The sequence below is a fragment of the Triticum aestivum genome, chromosome 7B (genome assembly GCF_018294505.1).
Source record: "Triticum aestivum cultivar Chinese Spring chromosome 7B, IWGSC CS RefSeq v2.1, whole genome shotgun sequence".
NCBI classification, from domain to species: Eukaryota; Viridiplantae; Streptophyta; class Magnoliopsida; order Poales; family Poaceae; genus Triticum; species Triticum aestivum.
The window spans coordinates 398,269,819-398,295,334 of NC_057813.1; positions in this window are offsets into that span (position 1 = coordinate 398,269,819).

Sequence of the window (25,516 nt, forward strand, 5' to 3'; positions counted from 1 at the left end):
TCCCACATGCTCCGACTAACGGAGCAACACCTTCCATCCAAATCACTGCCCCCCTCCTCCAATTAAGCAATGCCCACAGCCATTTTACACGCAGTATAACATGGAGCTGAGTAGCATGCGGCCGCATGCGCGAACGAGGTCGCTATGGCTGCCATGCGTGTCAACCGCTAGAGCCTGGAGGATCACCTCGTCTTCGAGGCCACCTTCGACATCGCCATGCGGTCGTCTACTTTAAAATACAGTTCGTGATGTTTTCTCGAGGCCACCGCCAGTGCCTTCTAGTGATTTGTCCTCTGGAATGTTAATATGCAATCTGATGTTCAGTTAACAATTTGGTCCTCTGAAATGTAATGCTCAGTTAACACTTTGGTCCAACAATTGCTACATTTTGTAGTACTGTTCTCAAGCATTCTTTGTTTTGTTAACTGTCTTATCTTCTAGTACATGTTTCTATTCTGCAATGTCGTGCTCAGTTAACTATTTTGGCTCATTTGGTCTGTTGTCCATTTAACTATTTGGTTTAGTTCTGCAATTTGATTTTCATTTGCTGTGGGTACAATTTTGTATTGTTATGCACGTGACACCAATCGAATTTGGCTGTACTCAATACATATTCTACTAACAGTATGGCAACTCTCAGTTAACCTAATCAATATCTTCCTTATGTGTGTTGCAGGGAAACAATGGGAGACACTGCGGTTTACCATTGGGGTTTGTTCAAGCAGGATCCTTTGGCTAATAGCACATTATTGTGCAATTACAGGAATCATTCTAATATTTAGGTTTCTTACAATTTGGTCTTGCACATGTAGGTCCTATTGTCAGAGGCTTAGAACCACTGTTCGACCCATTTTGCATATGGGGAAATGAGATGTCCATGAATATCAGACAAGTCAAGACACTCAGAAAGATTGTTAGGATGCAGAAACTTGCGACGAATAACAGCAAGATCTTTGTTTGCACAATGAAGAAGACATCAGTCAACTATAGGATGGTACCAACTCTTTTACCTTGTTTTTACCCCTTGCACCATTTCAAAATTTACAACATCGATTTATGCATAACTTTGTTTTTAGTACTTTCCAAAGCAGTTCACCGATGATTACCTCTCAAACCACCTGCATGGTCAAGAGGCGAGGAAGGTATTCATTCAACACCCACGGTACAATATTGAAGTCTTGCTGAAGAGGACGAAGGTTGGGCGGGCAATTATCCATAGCCACTGGCCTAAAGTTGCAAGGACATTCAACATCACTGAAGGCTTAATATTTGCCTTCCGCTTCTGCAGTTTCCCAGATGAGATTCATCTGTCTATTTACCATGTATGATGCTACTTTCCAAAGGTTTTTGATGTTGCATATGAAACTTGGTGCTATTGTGTAAGGGCGTAACTTGCCGAAGCTATCTGATGTAATTCGATTATGAAATCCTGGTTGCTTTGATACGGATATGAAATATCTGGCGTGTTTTATAAGAAATATCTGTTTGATTAGTACATGGATTATCAATAATAGCCTAATTACCCTGCTTATTGGGGTTTTCTATTGCAGACGGTTAATCAGACAGCACCGTGGGCGATGAACTCAAACAACCCGCACGGTTTCTAGAAAGTAGGCGTGTTCGATCAACTAACAATCACACACGGCTTCCGACAGTGAACTGTTTGCGTTAGGCAAACTTGCACAAACGTTTCCATACAAAGAACTGTGTGTGATATACATACGAATGAAAATGTTTTCCCTGGATTGACTGTGTGGGATGTACATAAGAACATAAACGAATTCCTTGGATTGACTATGTGTGATATACGTACCTACGGAAATGTTTTTTCTGGGATTCACCATGTGGGATGTACATACCTACAGAAATGATTTTCTCGGATTACCGTGTGGGATGTACATACCTACGAAAATGATTTGGTTTTGATGCCTCACTCGATCGCGCACGACCCCAGCCTGGGTCCCAGGAGGGCCTATCCCCGGCGATTTCTGGGTCGTGTGGGAAGGACACCCTATCGCACACACTCACTTGGCGACGGTTCCAAATACCATCGTGGAAAGGGGTTAAAAATCGTTTGTTTAGCACCTCGTTCTACCAGTGAAGGAAGAAGGCGTGGGGAGAAAAGAGGGATCTTTATCCACTTATATAGGCAATGAATATCAAGAGCCCCCCCTCAAGCCTTAAAACTCGCTTGTTCCCAAGGGGTCGCGCGAATGACATTGTTGGATTACCCAAAACCGTATTGATGAGGATCCCGCAATAAGCGGATATCTTATCTGTTTTGACAAGACGTGTCAATGGAGGTCGCGCCTCGGAACATGAAGCAGGAGCCAAAAAATGGTTCAAAGTGTTAAAAGGCCAAACATGGCATTTCACCGAAAAAGTTGTGAGTTGATAGGCATTATTTTGATTAAACATTTTGCCTACGTGGTTGAGGGTTGGGACTGTCATCTAGAGCCAGATACAGTTCTTTTATTATATTGGAGTATTCGGGAGGAGGAACCCGCTTTACAATGTCGAAGACAATCTGCGTGCCAAACATATCGTTATTGAAGACTGGTTTAGGGGCTACTGAGGGAGTCCTGCATTAGGGGGTCCTTGGGTGTCCGGGCTATTTGATATGGGCCGAACTGATGGGCCGTGAAGATACAAGGTAGAAGACATTTCCCCGTGTCCGGATAGGACTCTCCTATGCGTGGATGGCAAGATGAGCGTCCGGATATGTATTTTCCTTCTTCTGCAAGCCGACTCTGTACAGCCCTAGGCCCCTCAATTGTCTATATAAACTAGAGGGTTCGGTCCATAGAGGCTATCAGAATTCATATAGGCTAGACTTCTAGGGTTTAGCCATTACGATCTCGAGGTAGATCAACTCTTGTAACCCCTATACTCATCAAAGACAATAAAGCAGGAAGTAGGGTTTTACCTCCATTAAGAGGGCCCGAACCTGGGTAAACATCGTGTCCCCTTTCTCTCCTATTACCTTCGATCCTCAGATGCACAGTTCGGGACCCCCTACCCGAGATGGCTGGTTTTGACACCGACACCGGCTTTCTGGAGCACCATGCAAGCTTCGGGCGGCCCTGGTCGGCAGCACTTCAGCTTGGGAGGTTGTTGGGATGACCGGGATCTTCAGGACAATGACAACCCAGAGCTGGTCAAGCTGACACAAAAGGTAGTAACTGTCGTGGCTATGGCGGTATAGAAGCTGTCATTGGCGGTCTCGCCCTTGCTGGCTCCAGCGCCGGGCGGTCAAGAAGCCAGTAGCATGGACGTCTCCCCTTAAGCTGGTTAAGAGGACGAGCGTGTACTGGGGTCAGGGGCCGCCCAGGTGGGGCGCCTCATGCTGACTGATCCAAGTACAGCAGTTGGCCGATTCTCTTCTGCTGGGACGCAGGTGGAAGCTCATCCGGTTGTGCTGCTGGGCAGAAGTGTTTTCTGGGTACATGCAACCAGATGCTTTAGTTGATGCATGCGGGCAACACTTGGCCAAAGATGCTACTGATCCTGAGACTTGCTCTGCTGCTGCTATGTTGGCTCACAAACATGTTGCAGGTGATGTAAACCAGAACAAGTCAGTGATGCTTGGCGTGGCTAATGGCGCCAGGTACACTGCAGCAAAGGAGGCTGACCAGGGTGCTCTACCTCTGGTTGCGGCAAAGGTGTTGCCGGCTGATGGTGGCTCAACAGGCGTCCTTGCTGGTTTGGCCGGGAGTGCTTCCCGGCTGGACTTTGATGAAAATGCTGCTAAATCAAAATGGGGCCGCTGGAAAATAATGTACAGATAGGAGCAAGTGGAGCGTGTTGCTGTTCATGGTGTGTGTGCCAAGCATGTCAAGTTTGGGCTTCCCACTCCCCCAAATAGTGGCAGCGAGTTATCTAGTCAAAAGGTTGCCTATGCTGCCATCCTAGAGAGCACGACGGAAACTAAGAGGTGTCGTTCTAAAGATCAAGGCTTAGTTTTTACTATGAATAGCAATAGCTCTGAGAGTTAGAGTATAAGAGTGAAAATGACATCTTTGTAACTTGTAAAAGAGTGTGTGGTGAGAGGGTTGAGGCTATAGTAGGTGTCGATGGGGCTATGGTTTATGTAACTAAAGAGATAGATGGGGAGAGGAAGATCTTCAGGAGAGGACAAGAGAATCTGTAGGAGAGGAAAAGAAGGAAGGTGGCACTCCTAAGGAAGCAACTGGCCCTGCGGCTGCCGGTCAACTGACAGGCGCGTTTGATGATGCATGTCAGGAGCCATGAAAATTCTTAGTTGGAACTATCGAGGGCTGGGAAAACCTCGTACGCTTTAGGATCTTGTGTGTCTGACAAAGACGCACAGTCCCAATGTTATATTTCTTTCGTAAACTAGGAAAAATAAAGAGTATGTTGAGCTTTTGCGGTACCGGTTGGGTATGAATAATGTGTTTACTGTTTCTAGCCATGGTAAAGGTGAAGGTCTAGTCGTGTTTTGGGATGGTGCATATTCTTGTGAGCTGAACAAATATGGTGAACATTTTGTGGACATGTACGTCAACAAGGGTGATGGTACAAAGTGGAGGTGCACATTTATTTATGGAGAGGCGGATTAAACCTCTTGGTGTTGGACCTTGGTTTATGGTGGGGGATTTTAATGAAGCTATGTGGCAAAATAAACATTTCTCTCGATATAAGAGATGTCCTAGACTCATGGCTAACTTTCGTGAAGTTCTTTCGGAGTGAAATTTATTTGATTTGGGATTTCAAGGTGCTTCGTGGACATATAATAATATGCAAGAGGGCAACAAGAATGTTAAGGTACGTCTTGACCGTGCAATGGCATGCCCTCTTTGGTCTTCTATTTTCCCTCAATGTAAGGTTTCTCATATTATTAGCTCCAGATCTGATCATTGCCCCATTTTAATTGAGTTGATGGGTAATGCTCGGGAGGGGAGGTTTGCTAGAGAGTTGAAATATGAATCTTACTAGGAGAGAGAAGGTCGTGTTTTGGATGAACAGATTAATGATTGTTGGAATAGAGGATCAAATATAAAGGATCTGGAAGATGTTGCCAATAATTTAGAAAAATTAATGAAATCTCTTCATGGATGGAGTCGGGTGCATATTGGGTATCTGCCTAAGAAAGTTGATTGGGCTTGTAAGAGACTAGACATTTTGATGCGGAGCGTCCTTCGATCATCCCCATGGACCTCCTATCGTCTCACCAACCACCAAGAGGACCCATGACTAGAGCACGAGATAGAGCTCTCGAGACCGAGGTGACTTCTCTCCTTAGTGATATCTCATTTGATCCTCTCGAGACATGGTTACTACCTAAGTCCGGAATGTTGTGCATGATTAGGTACCAAGAGGACCCTCCCGACGATGTCCATGAAGATGGTCAAGACCCCAAGTCCACAGAAGAAGAGAACCAATGGAAGAAGGCAAGAATGGCCTCCAGGCACCGGACATCCGGCCAGGACCCCGGACATCCAGCCCCTGGAGATCTACACGGTCAGGACTCTGCAGATGAAGCTACAGGGACCGGACATCCGGCGCCTAGCCCGGACATCCGGCCCCCCTCACTAGAAATCCGTCCAAATTCCCGGACATCTGGTGCCGGCGTCTAGGGAGCACAGAAGGTTGCCCCATCAGCCCGGACATCCGGCCATCACCCCGGACATCCGGCGCCTCCCAAAGCACCGGACATCCGGCCCCTCCTACCAGACATCCGGCGCCACCCATCTAGAGAACAGAACGGCCATCTGCACCAACCCGGACATCCGGCCCTTCCACCCGGACATCCGGCCCCTCGCAAGCCACCGGACATCCGGCCCGACACCCGGACATCTGGCCTTCCCTGTCTGCGAACAATGTAGGGCCGAGGCCCATGTACCCCTCTTCGCCCCTAGACTATATATACTCCATCCCCACCTATGTTTTAGGGTTAGCATTGTGATAGCTCATTTGAGATAGAGCATTGCTCATCTGTACCAGATCTACTCAGTGAGGGACCGCACGTCTTCGGAGAAGATCCATTCGGATTCAAGGCATCCATCCGTTGAAGACAATCAAGACCTCCTCATGAAGAAGAATGGTTACTCTTGTATCTTCCTTTCTTTACTTTGGATCTCGTGTTACTTTGTGCCTCAGTGATCTAGCCCTTGTGTGATCAATCCCTTGTCGGTTGAGTGTTTCTCTTGTTTTCCCCCGTGATTTTCCTCGTGTTCTTCCGCGTGTTCTCCGTGATTCCCCGTAGGATCCTCTCCAAAAGTGAAAGATCGGCCCCTAGGGTTCCGCCCTACATCATCTTGGTATCATGAGCCACGTTGATCACGTTTTTGGAGCCCCTACCCCATGTTTTCTAGCTTGATTTTGTTGTTTTCGTCCTAAATCCGAAAATTCCCCACCAAAAATAGCCCCAATTTTTTTGTGATAAAGTTTTGTTGGATTTGATCCAGGAATCTACTTTGCATCGAGTGGATCTAGCTTTTCCCCATCTCTCCTGCGATTTATACCCACCAATTCGTCCAAATTTTACCCCGGAGTTGCAATTTTTTCCCATGGAGTTCATCGTGTTCGTCCCCGATCCAGGAGCCCGGACATCCGCCCGTGTCCACCGGACATCCGGCGTACCAGACATCCGGCAGCTGGCCTGGACATACGGCCCCTGGCAGCAGCAACTCCATTCCCCCGCGTCCATTTATGCCTAGTTTCGCCCAATTTTGATCCGGTGCCCACGCTTACTTCCGCATACCCCCCACCGCTTTCCACAAGCACCACCACCGCTCACCGCTACCTCCTATGACGATTTGGACACGTTTGGGTCTTTGAGATTTTGGGTTGTGGTTCCTGTTGGGGATATGACTATTGAGTTAAACCACCCAAGAGGGGCCGGGTTAACTCACAAGGAATCTGGTACAAGAGCCCATAACGATGAAGGCTATGACGTTTCAACTGTGAAGACTTAGAGGCCCAGAGCCCAATGGTGGATTAGGGCCCGTAGTAGTAAACCGCCATAGATGTATAACTTGTATTGTAAGTTAGGGAAAGGAGAAACCGAGCCGGACACTTGTATGAGCCGGCCTCGGGATTCTGTAGACCGGTCGGGCGTCAACCTATGTATATAAAGGGACAACCCGGCGGTGGTTCAGGGACAAGAAACAACACCTCGAGAACTAGGCAAAGCATATTTGCTCCCTGGTAATCGAGACCACATCAAAAACACCACAACTGGATCGTAGGCTTTTACCTTCACTGCAAGGGGCCGAACCAATATAAACTCCCTGTGTCCTTTGTCCGTTTTAACCCCTCTAAGCTAACCCAATCGTGATGGCTCCATGACTAAGTCCTTTCAATAGGACATCTGACATCATAATTCCATGACAGTTGGCGCCCACCGTGGGGCGATCGCACGTTGGGTTCAAGTTCTTAGAGGGAAAGTTCGAAGGGCTCAAGGGATACGCAATGGGCCGGATGACTAAGAGTCAGTCGCAGCAAGCTCTATTTCGACAACGCAGGCTGGGGTCCCGATGCCGGGTCAATCGAGTACGGGTACCGGGTCCCCTTCGGAGGAATTCACGTCTTCATTGCCAAGATTGGCGAACCGGGCCCCGAGCCGGACATCTGCACCGACCTCGTTGAGATGGCTCAGCGTGTGAGTCCTGCCCGGATTCAGCCCGCTATGAAGCGTGCGTTCATAGGATGTATCCATGGGATCAAATATGAACCGGTGTCCAAGGGTGAGACGGACGTTTACTCCAATGGCGAGTCATCCACCAGTGAGACCAAATCTTTGTATCAAGTTCAAGATGGCTTGTTCGAAGGGTATTCCGATGCAGCAGTATTTCGGAATTTCTTCAAACGCCAAATCGGGTCACAATCTTCATGGCTGGTACACAGCCAGCATTGCAAAACTCCACTACAGCGGCAATGAATTCCGGATCAGCAGCCGGGGCAAGAGGCCCCGCGCGTCGGCCGGATCAAGTTCTTTCCGGTTTGTTGGACACTTGGACGATGTTGTTGACCACGACAGTTACCCCAAAGACTCAAGATCGGCATAACGCGGAGGTCGCAAACCTGCGGGATCACATAACTCAGGCCAAGGAGGACTTGGCAGCTGAGGATACTAGGATGGCTGAGGAATGGGCCACGTTAGATGCCCAGTCACAGAGGATTCAGGCCGAAAATTATCGACTCTTGCTGGATCAGAATGCTTCGAATGACGTGTTGAGGAGGAGACATCAGTCCGCCTGCCGGCGGATTACAATGCGATGAATCTCTTCAATACGCCGGGAGCAGGAACGAGCAACCCGGTAGCGGTAAACCGGACTACAGTGCCAAGGACCGGAGCGCCGGATCAACGACAAGTGATGGGCCAACCTCGACGAACAGATAACCCGCCGCAGTATACAACACCCCCGCCGGGGCCACTTCTCCACCCCTTTGGACAACATGATCGCTGCAATATCTCGATTGGCAGCTACTCCAATGGAGGGTGAGTCGCCAGTAGCGGTGGAGATGCGGCGGGCCAGGGATCTTCTTCAGAGTGCTATGGTGCAAGCAGCAGGCTTATTCATATAGCCGAGACATGATTCACTCGACCCCTCGCCCGAGCAGGAGCTACAACAGGCACATCAATGAGCCGGCTGTATCAAGCAGTACGCGGAACCTAATCCGGCGCGTGGTGATGCAAATGCTCAGGACATGGTGGATAATGGCAGAGCACGAAGGGAAGCCGCATTAGCGGCACAGTACGCGCGTCATCATCAACCACCCCGGTTCAGCCAGCGGTGTCAGTAGAACGAGTACGGGCTTGCTTTCAACTCATGGGGAGTGCCGTGTCTCACTCCAGCCCTGCGCAATATACGGTTACCCAAGGATTTCAAGGGCCGACGGAAGGTGCCTAATTACACTACCGATTTACCCCTGGGTCATGGGTTGAGAGCTACGAGATGGCTATGGAGATGCTAGAGGTGGATGAAGCGGCATGTGCAAAATACTTCACCATGATGTTGGAAGGAATAGCTTGCACTTGGTTGAAGAGCCTGCCTGCTAACTCCATCGGTTCATGGGACCAATTGAAGGCCCGGTTTATAGCGAATTTCAAGGATACGTGCAAACAACCCATGTCCATTGTGGATCTGGCTGCTTGTGTTCAAGGAGAAAACAAATCAACAACACATTGGGTGCGTCGGGTTCCAAAAATCCTGCATTCATCAGACCGCATCAATGCCGATACAGCAATTGTCACATTGGAGGGGAATTGCCGGTTTCAGTCACTGAAGATGAAGTTGGGACGGCTCAAGCACCACTGCAATGATATGGGCATGCTTATGGAAGCTCTGGTTAAATATGCTGATTCGGATAATACCAAAGATCCCGATTCTGATGAAGAGAAGCAGGAGAAGGGAAAGAAGAATGCCGGTTCAAAAGGACAAAATAGCTAGACGAACCACGGGAACAATGGTAAACGTAAAGCGGATAATTTGGATTTTGTGGCTAACACCAATGTGCAGGGCAATGCGCAGCATCATAAGGGTAAACCGCCCCAGCACGGTGGGGGTATGAATCTGGAGCGCCTGTTAAACCAGCTCTGCCCAAAGCACGGGACAAAAGAGGTTCCAGCAACGCACCTCTAGAAGGATTGTTTCATTATGAAGGAGTTCAAAAACTCTGATCTCTTCCGGTATGATCAGGATCCGTCTGGCGGTTCAGGTCCAGGTTTTGACGGGCCGGGTTACGGCGGCGGCGGTTCAAACTCTGGATTTCAAAATAATCAGGGCAACCAGAACAACCAAAGTGGACACAACCAGCAGAATAATCAGGGGAATCAGCAGCAATCCGGTTTTCAGAGTCACCCAAAGCAGTTGAATGGCGGGCAGTATCATGTTTTAACTACTAGCCTGTGTAAGCACGATCAAAAGCTTCACAAGAGGGCAGTTAATGCTGTTGAACCGGCAGTACCTCGTTACCTGCGTTGGTCCGAGTAGCCCATTGTGTGGAGCAGAGAGGATCATCCGCCCCGGGTTGATAATCCGGATCATCTGGCTTTAGTGGTGGCACCTCAGGTGGGAGGTTATAAATTTACCAAGGTGCTTATGGATGGAGGGAGCAGTATCAACATCATGTATTATGAAACCTTCCGTCGCATGGGGTTGACAGATAAGAATCTTAAACCGCCGAACACTCTCTTTCACGGTGTAGTACCATGTAAATCTGCATATCCGGTTGGTAAGATAGCTTTGTAGGTTGTGTTTGGTGATGAGCATGATTCCAGGTCAGAAACTTTGACCTTTGAAGTGGTGAAAATCCAGAGCCCATATCACGCCCTGTTTGGACGGCCGGCTTACGCAAAGTTCATGGCAAGGCCCTGTTATATTTATTTACAGCTCAAGATGCCGGGTCATAAGGGGACCATCACGGTACACGGGAGTCGTAAGATCACTTTGGACGCTGAAGAGGGTGCGGCCTATGCTGAGTCGGTTTGTGCAACAGAGGAGTTGAAGTTCTACAAGGACAATGTTGATCCGGCAGATATGACCCCTCTGAAGAAGCCCACCACAGAGCATGACCCAACCCTAAAGTTCAAACCGGTTGATGAGACTAAACTTGTTGATTTTGTTCCAGGTGATTCATCTAAACAGTTTAGTATCAACACTAATTTGGATCCGAAATAGGACAGCGCGCTCATCGAGTTCATCCGTGAGAACCGGGACATCTTTGCATGGAAGCCTTCTGACATGCCAGGTGTACCGAGGGAACTTGCTGAGCACCCTCTCAATATTGATCCCAAGTTTAAACCGGTCAAGCAGTTTCTTCGCCGCTTTAACAAAGAAAGACGCAAGGCCATTGGAGAAGAGGTAGCCCGGCTGTTGGTTGCTGGGTTTATCGTCGAAGTTTTTCATCCGGAATGGCTGGCCAATCCCATGCTAGTGCTTAAGAAGAATGTCACTTGGCGCATGTGTGTGGATTACACGGACTTGAACAAAGCTTGTCCAGCAGATCCTTTTGCTCTCCCGCGTATTGATCAAATCATTGATGTCATGGCGGGTTGTGAGCGATTAAGTTTTTTGGATGCTTATTCTGGTTATCATCAGATCAAGATGGCAGTTAAAGACCAGGAGAAGATAGCCTTCATCACTCCCTTTGGAGCCTTCTGCTATGTATCTATGCCCTTTGGACTCAAGAGTGCACAAGCAACTTATCAGCGATGTGTACAGAATTGTCTTCATACTCAGATTGGGCGCAATGTTCATGCTTATGCGGACGACATTGTGGTGAAATTCAGGAAGAAGGAGACATTGATAGATGACCTCAAGGAGACCTTTGACAATCTTCGGGTTTATAAGATGATACTCAATCCGGACAAGTGCGTTTTTGGTGTTCCGGCAGGCAAGCTCATAGGCTTTCTGGTGTCTAACAGGGGCATTGAGGCTAATCCAGAAAAGCTCAAAGCGATTACATCTTTGGCTAAACCGGCGTGTATCAATGATGTGCAGCATCTGGCGGGTCGAATTAAAGCCCTAAGCATGTTTATCAGCCGCTTGGGAGAGAAGGCGATCCCTCTGTATCAGATGTTGAAGAAAACATACACTTTTGTCTGTAGTGACGCAACTGATGCGGCGTTTGAGGACTTGATGACGCAGTTGGCTGAACCGCCGGTCCTTGCTGCTCCGGTTGATAATGAGCCGCTGTTATTATACTTGGCTGCTAATGCCCGAGCTATCAGCATGGCGATTGTGGTTGAGCGCAAGGATGCTGGGAAGGAATATCCGGTTCAAAGGCCGGTTTACTATATCAGCGAAGTGCTCATCGAGTCAAAACAAAGATATCTGCATTGGCAGAAGCTGGTATATGGGGTTTTTATGGCGAGTCAGAAGCTTAAGTAATACTTTCAGGGCCATCCCATCACAGTGGTTAGTTCTGCTCCTTTCGGCGATATAATTCAGAACAGGGAGGCAACTGGCCAGGTTGCAAAGTGGGCTATTGAGCTTGGACCACACTGGTTGAAGTACATGCCTCGGACAACCATCAAGTCTCAGGCGCTTGTTGACTTCATCAATGATTGGACCGAGTTGCAGGCACCGGAAGACAAACCGGATAACACATACTGGACCATCCACTTTGACGGATCCAGGCAATTGGAGGGCTCGGGGGCTGGAGTTGTCCTTACTTCCCCTCGAGGTGATAAAATTCGTTATGTTCTCCGCTTAATGTTTCCATGTACTAACAATGCAGCTGAGTACGAGGCCTTACTCCATGGTCTCCGTGTGGCTAAGGAAATGAATTTAAGCCGGGTTTGATGCTTCGGAGACTCTGATCTGGTGGCTCAGCAAGTTTCTGGCACTTGGGATTCTAAGGATCCACTCATGGCGGCTTATAGACGAGAGGTGGATATTGTGGCTGGTCACTTCAAGGGTTATCAGGTTGAGCATATTGATCGGCGCAAAAACGAAGCAGCATATGCTTTAAGCCGGTTGGGATCTCAGCGTAAACCGGTACCACCCAATACCTTTCTAGATATCTTGCATAACCCGTCTGTTAAGTTGCCTACAGATGAGGATTTAGGTGTTCCTGATCCGGGGCCCAACTCGTAGCTGCTTTACATATAATTCCGGATTGGACGGTTCCATATTTGGCGTATATGAGCCGGGGCGAGTTACCAGAAGATGAAGTTCTAGCCAGACAGATAGTCCAGTGATCAAAGTCCATGGTTATTCACAATGGCGAGTTACACCACTGCAGTGTCTCGGGCGTGTTCCAGCGATGTGTTTCTCCTGAGGAGGGCCAAGAGATTTTGCACGAGATCCATGAAGGAGATTGTGGTCACCACACCGGTTAAAATCCCTGGTTGCTAAAGCTTTTCGTCATGGTTTCTACTGGTTGACAGCTCATGCTGATGCTGAGGACCTGGTAAAGCAGTGTGACGCCTGTCAGAAGTTTTCATGCCGAGCTCATGTTCCGTCTCAAGAGCTACGGATGATTCCAATCACTTGTCTGTTTGCTACTTGGGGGCTTGATATGGTGGGACCTTTTAAGCGGTCCAAAGATAAGAAGACCCACATGTTGGTGGCGGTTGACAAGTTCACTAAATGGGTTGAAGCGGAGCCCGTAAGCAAGTGTCACGCAGCCACGGCGGTTCAATTTATCCAGAAGGTGATCTTCCGCTTTGGCTTTCCACACAGCATCATCACGGATAATGGCACGAACCTTTCTAAAGGTGAGATGGAGGACTTCTGTCAAAGAGAGCATATCCGGCTTGATGTGTCATCAGTGGCACACCCTCAGTCCAATGGACAAGCTGAGAGAGCAAATCAGGAAATCTTAAAGGGCATCAAGCCCCGGCTTATGGTTCCTTTGAAGAGGACGCCGGGTTGTTGGGTCGAAGAATTACCTTCTGTGTTATGGAGGATCAACACCACCCCCAATCGATCAACGGGTTACACCCCTTTCTTCATGGTTTACGGGGCAGAGGCGGTCCTCCCAAGTGATATTCGTCATGACTCGCTCCAGGTTGCAAATTATGTTGAAGTGGACAACGAGCAAGCACACCAGGAAGCGTTGGACCTGTTATATGAACAACGGGACATGGCTTTGGCTCATTCGGCGGGTTATCAGCAAGACCTGCAGCGTTATCACAGCCGCCGAGTCAAGACAAGAACCTTTCAAGAAGCCGACTTGGTGCTTCGGCTCATCCAGGATCAGACTGATATGCACAAGCTATCCCCACCTTGGGGAAGGACCCTTTGTGGTCAGCAAGAATCTGCACAACAGATCATACTACCTCATTGATGTTCGAGAGCACGCAGACTCACACAAATCTGAGGAGGAGACCCGGCGGCCGTGGAACATAGCTCTCCTTCAGCCTTACTACACATGAGCCATAGGCTCCTCTTATGTACATATTTTGACAATGTATATATTATGATCAATATAATAAACCGGCATCCTTGCTATAAGCAGGGCATCTACCATTTTCTTCGAATATCTTTTGATTACATGGGGGCTTCAGCTGACAAAGCGGAGTTCTGCCTGTTAAACCGGCTATCATGCCACAATACAGCTTGGGAGCTTCACACCGAAGGGGCCAAAGAGAGTCTGGATGCTATGAACAGCTCGAACATAGGCACCCATCGAGCACAGTTCATGAAGTTACTTGGGGGCTCTTTGTGCACTGCAACAAAGAGTTTGAAAGGACCCTTGTAATATGCTATCAATCACGGCTTGGAAGCCTAGTGTATTCACCTAAAACCCCGGGTTAACCTACCTTTATCAAGTAAGCAACTCCTATCCAGGTAATCCTGGCATGACCCGTCGAACGTTTGACAAGTCAATCTTATACAGACCCTGAACTTGTCAAAGTTAAAACGACGATTGGTTAGTTGGAGGCCCATCTTGAAAGGCTTTGTAAAATGGTTAACTCAGCGGCCTGGCAACCCATGAAAAGCCTCGACTACACGGTTTTATTTGCCTTTGTCAAGATTTGTGCTTTGATGAAATTTTATGTTGAACCGGCGTCTATTGACCCGGCATGACTATCAGTCATCATAGTAATCCGGTGTTTGTTAACCCGGCTTGGCTTTCAGCTATAAGTTGTTAGACCATACTCATTATTAAACCGGTCTGCCTTTGACTACATGTCGCCAGAATGATCATCTGGTGTTCATCACAACCCGGTATGACTTATTATATACACCAGCACTGCATGGTTGGAGTTATCAATACTCAAGATTTGAGTTCTCACCCTTACTACAATCAAGTTGGTAAGCTAACAATGTCATTCCATATCATAGGTATGATCTGTTTCATACTTTTTATAGCCTTGGTTATTAACTAAGCTTTATGTTGGAGATTATGATCCGTCCGGCGGTAAACCGCCAGGACAATGTTTTCAATCTATTTTGTGCAGAAACAACATTGCATCGAATTGATAAAGCATATTGATACGTCTACAATGTATCTATAATTTTTGATTACTCCATGCTACTTTGTCTATTATTTTGGACTATACTGGGCATTATTTTCCACTTCTATATTATTTTTGGGACTAACCTATTAACCGGAGGCCCAGCCCAGAATTGTTGTTTTTTTCCTATTTCAGTGTTTCAAAGAAACAAAATATCAAACGGAGTCCAAACGGAATAAAACCTTCGGGAACGTGATTTTCCAACCGAACGTGATCTAGGAGACTTGGACCCTACTCCAAGAAGTTTTCGAGGAGGCCACGAGGGTGGAGGGCGCGCCCCCCTACCTTGTGGGCCCCTCGGAGCTCCACCGACATACTCCTTCCTCCTATATATACCTACGTACCCCCGTCAGACCAGATACGGAGCCAAAAACCTAATTCCACCGCCACAACCTTCTGTATCCGCGAGATCCCATCTTGGGGCCTGTTCCGGAGCTCCGCCGGAGAGGGCATCCACCACGGAGGGCTTCTACATCAACACCATAGCCTCTCCGATGAAGTGTGAGTAGTTTACTTCAGACCTTCGGGTCCATAGTTATTATCTAGATGGCTTTTTCTCTCTTTTTGGATCTCAATAAAATGTTCTCCCCCTCTCTTGTGGAGATTTATTCGATGCAATCTTCTTTTTGCGGTGAGTTTGTTGAGACCGATGAATTGTGGGTTTACGATCCAGCTTATCTATGAACAATATTTGATTCTTCTCTGAATTCTTTTATGTATGATTGAGTTATCTTTGCAAGTCTCTTCGAATTATATTTATGGTTTGGCCAACTAGATTGGTAGTTCTTGCAATGGGAGAAGTGCTTATCTTTGGGTTCAATCTTGCGGTGTCCTTACTCAGTGGCAGAAAGAGTTGCAAGGCACATATTGTATTGTTGCCATCGAGGATAACAAGATGGGGTTATTATCATATTGCATGAATTTATCCCTCTACATCATGTCATCTTGCTTAAAGCGTTACTCTGTTTCACTTAATACTCTAGATGCATGCTGGATAGCGGTCGATGAGTGGAGTAATAGTAGGAGATGCAGAATCGCTTCGATCTACTTGTTTTGGACGTGATGCCTATATACATGATCATACCTAGATAATCTCATAATTATTCGCTTTTCTATCAATTTCTCAACAGTAATTTGTTCACCCACCGTAGAATACTTATGCTCTTGAGAGAAGCCACTAATGAAACCTATGGCCCCTGGGTCTATTCTCATCATATCAATCTCCTTTATTTTATTTACTTGCTTTGCTTTACTTTGCCTTTTACTTTTTACTTTGCATCTATCTATCAAAAATACCAAAAATATTATCTCTATCAGATCTCACTCTCGTAAGTGATTGTGAAGGGATTGACAACCCCTAAGCATTGGTTGCGAGTTGGTATCATTTTGTGTAGGTACGAGGGACTTGTGTGTGATATCCTACTGGATTGATACCTTGGTTCTCAAAAACTAAGGGAAATACTTACGCTACTTTACTGCATCATCCTCTACTCTTCGGGGAAATCCAACGCAGTGCTCAAAAGGTAGCAAGAAGAATTTCTGGCGCCGTTGCCAGGGAGTTCGCGCAAAAGTCAACCATACCAAGTACTCATCATAATCCCTATCTCTCGCATTACATTATTTGCCTCTCATTTTCCTCTCCCCCACTTCACCCTTGCGTTCGCCCTCTCTTTCCCAATCTCCTCTTCTCTTTCTCTTTTGCCTTTTTCTCGTTTGCCTTTGCTTATGTGTTGGATTACTTGTTGCCAAGGCACAAGATAATACCAAATTGTGTGATTTCTCGAATACCAATAATAATGATTTCCTTAGTACTCCGATTGCTCCTCTTAATAATGATGAGTCTTGTGAAATCAATACCGCTTTGCTGAATGTTGTTATGAAAGATCAATTCACCGGCCTTCCTAGTGAAGATGCCGCTACTCATCTAAATAATTTTGTTGATTTGTGTGATATGCAAAAGAAGAAAGATACGGATAACAATATTATCAAATTGAAGTTATTTCCGTTTTCACTTAGAGATCATGCTAAAATTTGGTTTTCATCTTTGCCTAAAAATAGTATTGATTCTTGGAACAAGTGCAAAGATGCTTTTATCTCTAAATATTTTCCTCCTGCTAAGATCATCACTCTTAGGAACGATATCATGAATTTTAAACAACTTGATCATGAGCATGTTGCCCAATCTTGGGAAAGAATGAAATTGATGCTTCGCAATTGCCCTACTCATGGTTTGAATTTATGGATGATCATACAAAACGTTTATGCTGGATTGAATTTTGTTTCTAGAAATCTTTTAGATTCGGCCGCGGGAGGCACTTTTATGGAAATTACGTTAGGAGATGCTACAAAATTGCTTGACAATATTATGGCTAATTATTCTCAATGGCATACCGAAAGAACTTCTAGTAAAAAAGTGCATGCTATAGAAGAAATCTATGTTTTGAGTGGAAAGATGGATGAACTTATGAAGATGTTTTCTACTAAAAATACTTCTCTTGATCCCAATGATATGCCTTTATCTACTTTGATTGAGAATAATAATGAATCTATGGATGTGAATTTTGTTGGTAGGAATTGTTTTAGAAATAACGCGTATAGAGGGAGTTTTAATCCTAGGCCTTATCCTAGTAATCTTTCTAATAATTATGGAAATTCCTACAACAACTCTTATGGAAATTTTAATAAGATGCCCTCTGAATTTGAGAGTAGTGTTAAAGAGTTTATGAATTCACAAAAGAATTTTAATGCCTTGCTTGAAGAAAAATTGCTTAAAGTTGATGATTTGGCTAGGAACGTTGATAGAATTTCTCTTGAAATTGATTCTTTAAAGCTTAGATCTATTCCTCCTAAGCATGATATCAATGACTCGCTCAAAGCTATGAGAATTTCCATTGATGAGTGCAAGGAAAGAACCGCTAGGATGCGTGCTTCCAAAGATGCCTTTATTAAAGCGTGTTCTTCCGATTCCTATGAAAATCAAGATGAAGATCTAAAAGTTATTGATGTATCCCCTATTAAATCCTTGTTTTGCAATATGAATCTTGATGAATCTGAATATGATCTTCCTTTACCTAGAAGGCGTCCTAAGAATTCTGAGTTTCTAGATCTTGATGATGAAATTGATGAAAGTGGGATTGAAATAAATAAAAACCGTGATGTTGCTAAACCCACTAGTTTGGATCTCAAGGAATTTAATTATGAAAATTGCTCTTTGATTGGTTGTATTTCCTTGTTGCAATCCGTGCTAGATTCTCCTCATGCTTATAGTCAAAATAAGGCCTTCACCGAACACATTGTTGATGCCTTGATGCAATCTTATGAAGAAAAACTTGAGTTGAAAGTTTCTATCCCTAGAAAACTCTATGATGAGTGGGAACCTACTATCAAAATTAAAATTAAAGATTATGAGTTTCAAGCCTTGTGTGATTTGGGTGCTAGTGTCTCCACTATTCCCAAAACTTTGTGTGATTTGCTACATTTCCGTGACTTTGAAGATTGCGCACTAAATTTGCATCTTGCGGATTCCACTATTAAAAGGCCTATGAGAAGAATTAATGATGTTCTTATTGTTGCCAATAGGAATTATGTGCCCGTAGATTTTATCGTTTTTGATATAGATTGCAATCCTTCATGTCCTATTATTCTTGGTAGACCTTTCCTTAGAACGATTGGTGCGATTACTGATATGAAGGAAGAGAATATTAGATTCCAATTTCCCTTGAGAAAGGGTATGGAACACTTCCCTAGAAAGAAAATAAAACTACCATATGAATCTATCATGAGAGCCACCTATGGATTGCCTACCAAAGATGGCAAAACTTAGATCTATCTTCGCTTTTATGCCTAGCTAGGGGCGTTAAACGATAGCGCTTGTTGGGAGGCAACCCAATTTTATTTTGTGTTCTTTGTTTTTGTTACTGTCTAGTGTTAAATTTTGTTTTTATTTTCTGTTTAGATGTGGTTTTTTGTTTTAATTAGTGTTTGTGCCAAGTAGAACCTATAGGATAAGCTATGATGATAGTTGATTTGATTCTGCTAAAAAACAGAAACTTTGCGCTCACGAGAAAAAAATCAATAAATCACAGGAACGAGATTTTGCATTGATTATTTTTGCTGATGTTCAATAAACAAATTGTATAGTGCGTACTATTTTGGTAGAAATTTTTAGAGTTCTATAAGTTTGCATTAGTTACAGATTGCTACAGACTATTCTGTTTTTGACAGATTCTGTTTTTCATGTGTTGTTTGCTTATTTCAATGCATCTATGGCCAATAAATTAGTTTATAAACCATAATTAGTTGGAATACAGTAGGTTTAACACCAATATAAATAAATAATGAGTTCATTACACTACCTTGAAGTAGTCTTTTGTTTTCTTTCACTAACGGAGCTCACGAGATTTCTATTGAGTTTTGTGTTGTGAAGTTTTCAGGTTTTGGGTGAATTCTTTTGATGGATTATGGAACAAAGAGTGGAAAGAGCCTAAGCTTGGGGATGCCCATGGCACCCCCAATATAATCCAAGGACACCAAAAAGTCAAAGCTTGGGGGTGCCCCGGAAGGCATCCCCTCTTTCGTCTACTTCCATCGGTAATTTACTTGGAGCTATATTTTTATTCACTACATGTCATGTGTTTTGCTTGGAGCGTCTTGTATTATTTGTGTCTTTTCTTGTTAGTTTGCCACAATTATCCTTGCTGAACACACCTTTTGAGAGAACCATACGTGATATGGAATTTTCTAGAATACTCTACGTGCTTCACTTATATCTTTTGAGCTTGATAGTTTTGCTCATAGTGCTTCACTTATATCTTTTGAGCTTGATAGTTTTGCTCATAATGCTTCACTTATATCTTTTGAGCTTGATAGTTTTGCTCATAATGCTTCACTTATATCTTTTGAGCGTAATAATTTTTGCTCTAGTGCTTCACTTAGATCTTTTAGAGCAAGGTGGTAGATTTGTTTTAAAGAAACTATTGATTTCTCATGCTTCACTTAGATTATTTTGAGAGTTGTTAATAGCATGGTAATTTACTTAAAATTAATATACTTGGTATTCAAGATTTGTGAAACTTTCTTTTGAGTGCATTGAATACTAAGATAAGTTTGATGCTTGATAATTGTTTTGAGATATGAAGGTGATAATATTAAAGCAATGCTAGTAGGGGTAATTATGAATTTAAAGAATGCTTGTGTTGAAGTTTGTGATTCGCTTAGCATGCACGTATGGTGAACCGCTTGTGATGAAGTCGGAGCACAATTTTATTTATTGATTGTCTTCCTTATGAGTGGCAGTCGGGGAAGAGCGATGGTCTTTTCCTACCAATCTATCCCCCTAGGAGTATGCGTTTAATACTTTGGTTTTTGATGACTTCTAAATTTTTGCAATAAGTGCATGAGTTCTTTTGATTAATGTTGAGTCCATGGATTATACACACTCTCACCCTTCCTCCATTGTTAGCCTCTCTAATACCGCGCACTTCTCACCGGTATCATACACCCACCATATACCTTCCTCAAAACAGCCACCATACCTACCTATCATGGCATTACCATAGCCATTCCGAGATATATTGCCATGCAACTCTCCACCGTTCCGCTCATATGACACACATTACTTTTGTCATATTGTTTTTTGCATGAACATGTAGTTGACATTGTATTTGTGGCAAAGCCACCGTTCATAATTATTTCATACATGTCACTCTTGATTCATTGCATATCCCGGTACACCGCCAGAGGCATTCATATAGAGTCATACTTTGTTCTAGTATCGAGTTGTAATTGTTGAGTTGTAAGAAAAAATAAAAGTGTGATGATCATCATTATTAGAGCATTGTCCCAGTGAGGAAAGGATGATGGAGACTATGATTCCCCCATAAGTCGGTATGAGACTCCGGACTTTATGAAAAATAAAAGAGGCCAAAGAAGCCCAAATAAAAAAATAAAAAAAAGAGTGGCCATAAAAAAAGAAAAAAAAGAGAAAGGCCAAATAAAAAAATGAGAGAAAAAGAGAGAAGGGACAATGCTACTATCCTTTTTCCACACTTGTGCTTCAAAATAAGCACCATGATCTTCATGATAGAGAGTCTCATATGTTGTCACTTTCATATACTAGTGGGAATTTTTCATTATAGAACTTGGCTTGTATATTCCAATGATGGGCTTCCTCAAAAGTGCCCTAGGTCTTCGTGAGCAAGAAAGTTGGATGCACACCCACTTAGTTTCTTTTGTTGAGCTTTCATATACTTATAGCTCTAGTGCATCCGTTGCATGGCAATCCCTACTCACTCACATTGATATCTATTGATGGGCATCTCCATAGCCCGTTGATACGCCTAGTTGATGTGAGACTATCTTCTCCTTTTTGTCTTCTCCACAACCACCATTCTATTCCACCTATAGTGCTATGTCCATGGCTCACGCTCATGTATTGCGTGAAAGTTGAAAAAGTTTGAGATTGCTAATGTATGAAAGAATTGCTTGGCTCGCCATCGGGGTTGTGCATGATTAAATACTTTGTGTGATGAAGATAGAGCATAGTCAGACTATAAGATTTTGTAGGGATAACTTTCTTTAACCATGCTATTTTGAGAAGACATGATTGCTTTGATTAGTATGCTTGAAGTATTATTACTTTTACGTTAATATGAACTTTTGTCTTGAATCTTTCGGATCTTAATATTCATGTCACAATTAAGAAGATTTACATTGAAATTATGCCAAAGTATCACTCCGCATCAAAAATTCTTTTTTATCATTTACCTACTCGAGGACGAGCAGGAATTAAGCTTGGGGATGCTTGATACGTCTCCAACGTATCTATAATTTTTGATTACTCCATGCTACTTTGTCTACTGTTTTGGACTATATTGGGCTTTATTTTCCACTTTTATATTATTTTTGGGACTAACCTATTAACCGGAGGCCCAGCCCAGAATTGCTGTTTTTTGCCTATTTCAGTGTATCGAAGAAACAGAATATCAAACAGAGTCCGAACGGAATAAAACCTTCGGGAACGTGATTTTCCAACCGAACGTGATCCAGGAGACTTGGACCCTACTCCAAGAAGTTTCTGAGGAGGCCACGAGGGTGGAGGGTGCGCCACCCTACCTCATGGGACCCTCGGAGCTCCACCAACATACTCCTTCCTCCTATATATACCTACGTACCTCCGTCAGATCAGATATGGAGCCAAAAACCTAATTCCACCGCCGCAACCTTCTGTATCCGCGAGATCCCATCTTGGGGCCTGTTCCGGAGCTCCGCCAGAGAGGGCATCCACCACGGAGGGCTTCTACATCAACACCATAGCCTCTCCGATGAAGAGTGAGTAGTTTACTTCAGACCTTCGAGTCCATAGTTATTAGCTACATGGCTTCTTCTCTCTTTTTGGATCTCAATACAATGTTCTCCCCTCTCTTGTGGAGATCTATTTGATGTAATCTTCTTTTTGCGGTGTGTTTGTTGAGACCGATGAATTGTGGGTTTATGATCCAGCTTATCTATGAACAATATTTGATTCTTCTCTGAATTCTTTTATGTATGATTGATTTATCTTTGCAAGTCTCTTCGAATTATCTTTATGGTTTGGCCAACTAGATTGGTAGTTCTTGCAATGGGAGAAGTGCTTAGCTTTGGGTTCAATCTTGCGGTGTACTTACTCAGTGACAGAAAGAGTTGCAAGGCACGTATTGTATTGTTTCCATTGAGGATAACAAGATGGGGTTTTTATCATATTGCATGAATTTATCCCTCTAGATCATGTCATCTTGCTTAAAGTGTTACTCTATTTTACTTAATACTCTAGATGCATGCTGGATAGCGGTCGATGAGTGGAGTAATAGTAGTAGATGCAGAATTGTTTCGATCTACTTGTTTTGGATGTGATGCCTATATACATGATCATACCTAGATAATCTCATAATTATTCGCTTTTCTATCAATTGCCCAACAGTAATTTGTTCACCCACCGTAGAATACTTATGCTCTTGAGAGAAGCCACTAGTGAAACCTATGGCCCCCGGGTCTATTCTCATCATATCAATCTCCTTTATTTTATTTACTTGCTTTTCTTTACTTTGCCTTTTACTTTTTACTTTGCATCTATCTATCAAAAATACCAAAAATATTATCTCTATCAGATCTCACTCTCGTAAGTGACCGTGAAGGGATTGACAACCCCTAAGCGTTGGTTGCGAGTTGCTATCATTTTTTGTAGGTACGAGGGACTTGTGTGTGATCTCCTACTGGATTGATACCTTGGTTCTCAAAAACTGAGGGAAATACTTACGCTACTTTACTGCATCATCCTCTCCTCTTCGGGGAAATCCAACGCAGTGCTCAAGAGGTAGCACATATAAGCAAGCATAGCAATAATCATGGCGGATCAAATAGCATCATGTAGCATTGCACGATGGCAACAGATCAAAGTATTTCAACTAGCCTATTACAAGGTGCTTTGATGCCCAAAATAAGGTTTGTTTGTTGCACAGAACGTAGCCTGTGAAAATTAAGCTACTAACCGGCTTAAGACTCATCACCAGGTTGACGGGAAGTTGATGGATCTTCATGCGTCGGTTCAACCTCCTCCTCTCCACCCAGTGGCTGGAAGTCAACGGTGGCCCAGTCAATCCGGGTTAAAGATTGGAGGACAGCTTCTTCACTTATAAGATTGGACGGTTCAACATCAGGGGCATATGTGTGCTTACGGGTTGGCGGGATAAGATTTCTTTAGCAGCGGCATCAACCCATTCGTTGTCTGCATCATAGAAGGACCGATGAACAAACAAATTAACCTCTTCAGCCAAATGGCTTGCCAGCGGGCGCATCCCCTTTGTCAGGCTTTGAGGGTTTCATTATCAAATGCTGACCCATCTTCTTATTCACCTGGATACCCCTTTGCGATATCTACCGGATCAAGATCATCTATCCAAGCTTTGGCCCGAGTCGATGCTAATAAAGCGCCAGCCGGGGCAGCAGATCGCTTTACCTCCTCTATCTGGGCAGGTGTCATCGATAACCTGGCCAATGTATCCTTGATCAAAGTTGGTGCCGGTTTATTGTACGAGACCGCACAGATGACTCATTGTGCACCAGTATACAGTTGCTCTATCAACATATATGCTGCCTTCGACTTCATCCGCATATCCGAGCCCAGATGAGAAATACGACTGTCTGCAACGGGTTAAGAATTTAAGGTTAAACCGGCAATTTCACAGATTTTTAAGAGAGGTTCTTACAAAGTACTTACCAAATATTGCAGAAGTCATAGCATTCACTTGATGCTTCAGCCCGGTTAGCTCCTCCGCCACCAGTTTAAGAGCTGCTTTGGCATCTTCAGCCTGCTTTAATAGAGCAGCCTTCTCGGTGTCCCAGCTCATCCGTTCATTCTTGAAGCCATCTTTCAATTGCTCCATGGTTGTCAAAGCACCTTTCAGTTCCTCTTTGGCCTTGGAGGTTTCTGCCTGCTGGGATTTAATATTTTCTTGAAGATTGGCAATTTGGGAATCTTTACTGCTCAAGTCAGCCTGCAACAGATAGATGATAAGTTGTTCATATCTTCTTCAAAGTCCCAAGCACATAACAAGTTATACACTTGGCACTTGGGGGCTAATGTGGATTGATTTTTAACTCATATTTTAAAGTCCCAAGGCTCAATACAAGTATTAAACTTGGCACTTGGGGCCTAATGCCTAATTGATCAGAAAAGTTAAAGGTGAAGGAAGTCAACAAGTACAAGTTTTGAAAAGAAAGTCCCGGTTCATTTTAAAAGATAAACCGGCCCTTGGGGGCTACAATGGGAGATTTGCAGAAGTTACCTCATAGCGTTCTTTCATTTTTTTGACTAAATCGGCCTCATAGTCTCGACTTGAATACAGGCGGTTTAGATATCCAGAATGGAGCTCCTAAGCACTGAGATGAGCATAGTTCGACAAATCAGTCTTCCATTTGCCTTTCTCCACAGCAGAAAATTCCTCTTTGGCGTTGTGCTTTGACAAAGCAATAGGGTTGCCAGGCAAAGTATGGCCAAACCCGGTGATCACAACATCGTCAGTTGCTTTACTTGGGCTAGCTGGTTTTTCTGAGGCTTTGGCTGGGCTTGGCGGATCAGCGGCAGGACTTGGAGGATTAACAATGGGGCTTGGTGGATCAGCATGAGGACTGTCCGGGTTAACTTCCAGCGGATCAACACAAGTGTCCTGACCTTGAGGTACAGTATCATCCATAGCAATATCAGCATCTCCACCAGTACCTTCTGGGGTCTTCTCCGGTTCAAATTACTCAGTGTGAGCATTTGTTTTCGCCTTTTTGCTGAGTCGGGCTTCGGCGCTGTAAATGGCAAAACAGAGGTTAATATGGTAAACTGGTGCAAGAAAGCAAAGCTAAAAATATCACTCACCCAGGGACGGTCTTGAGAGGAGGCATTTGTGTGGTTGATGAGTCGCCAGAGGATGAGTTGGAAGTTACCTGATAATTCGAATCAGATGGATTAAGTGGGTATCGGAAGCAACCCGCCAAAGGATAAGATTTATTAGAAGAAGAAGAAACCTCTGGATGACGCTTCCGGATAGGGGTGTC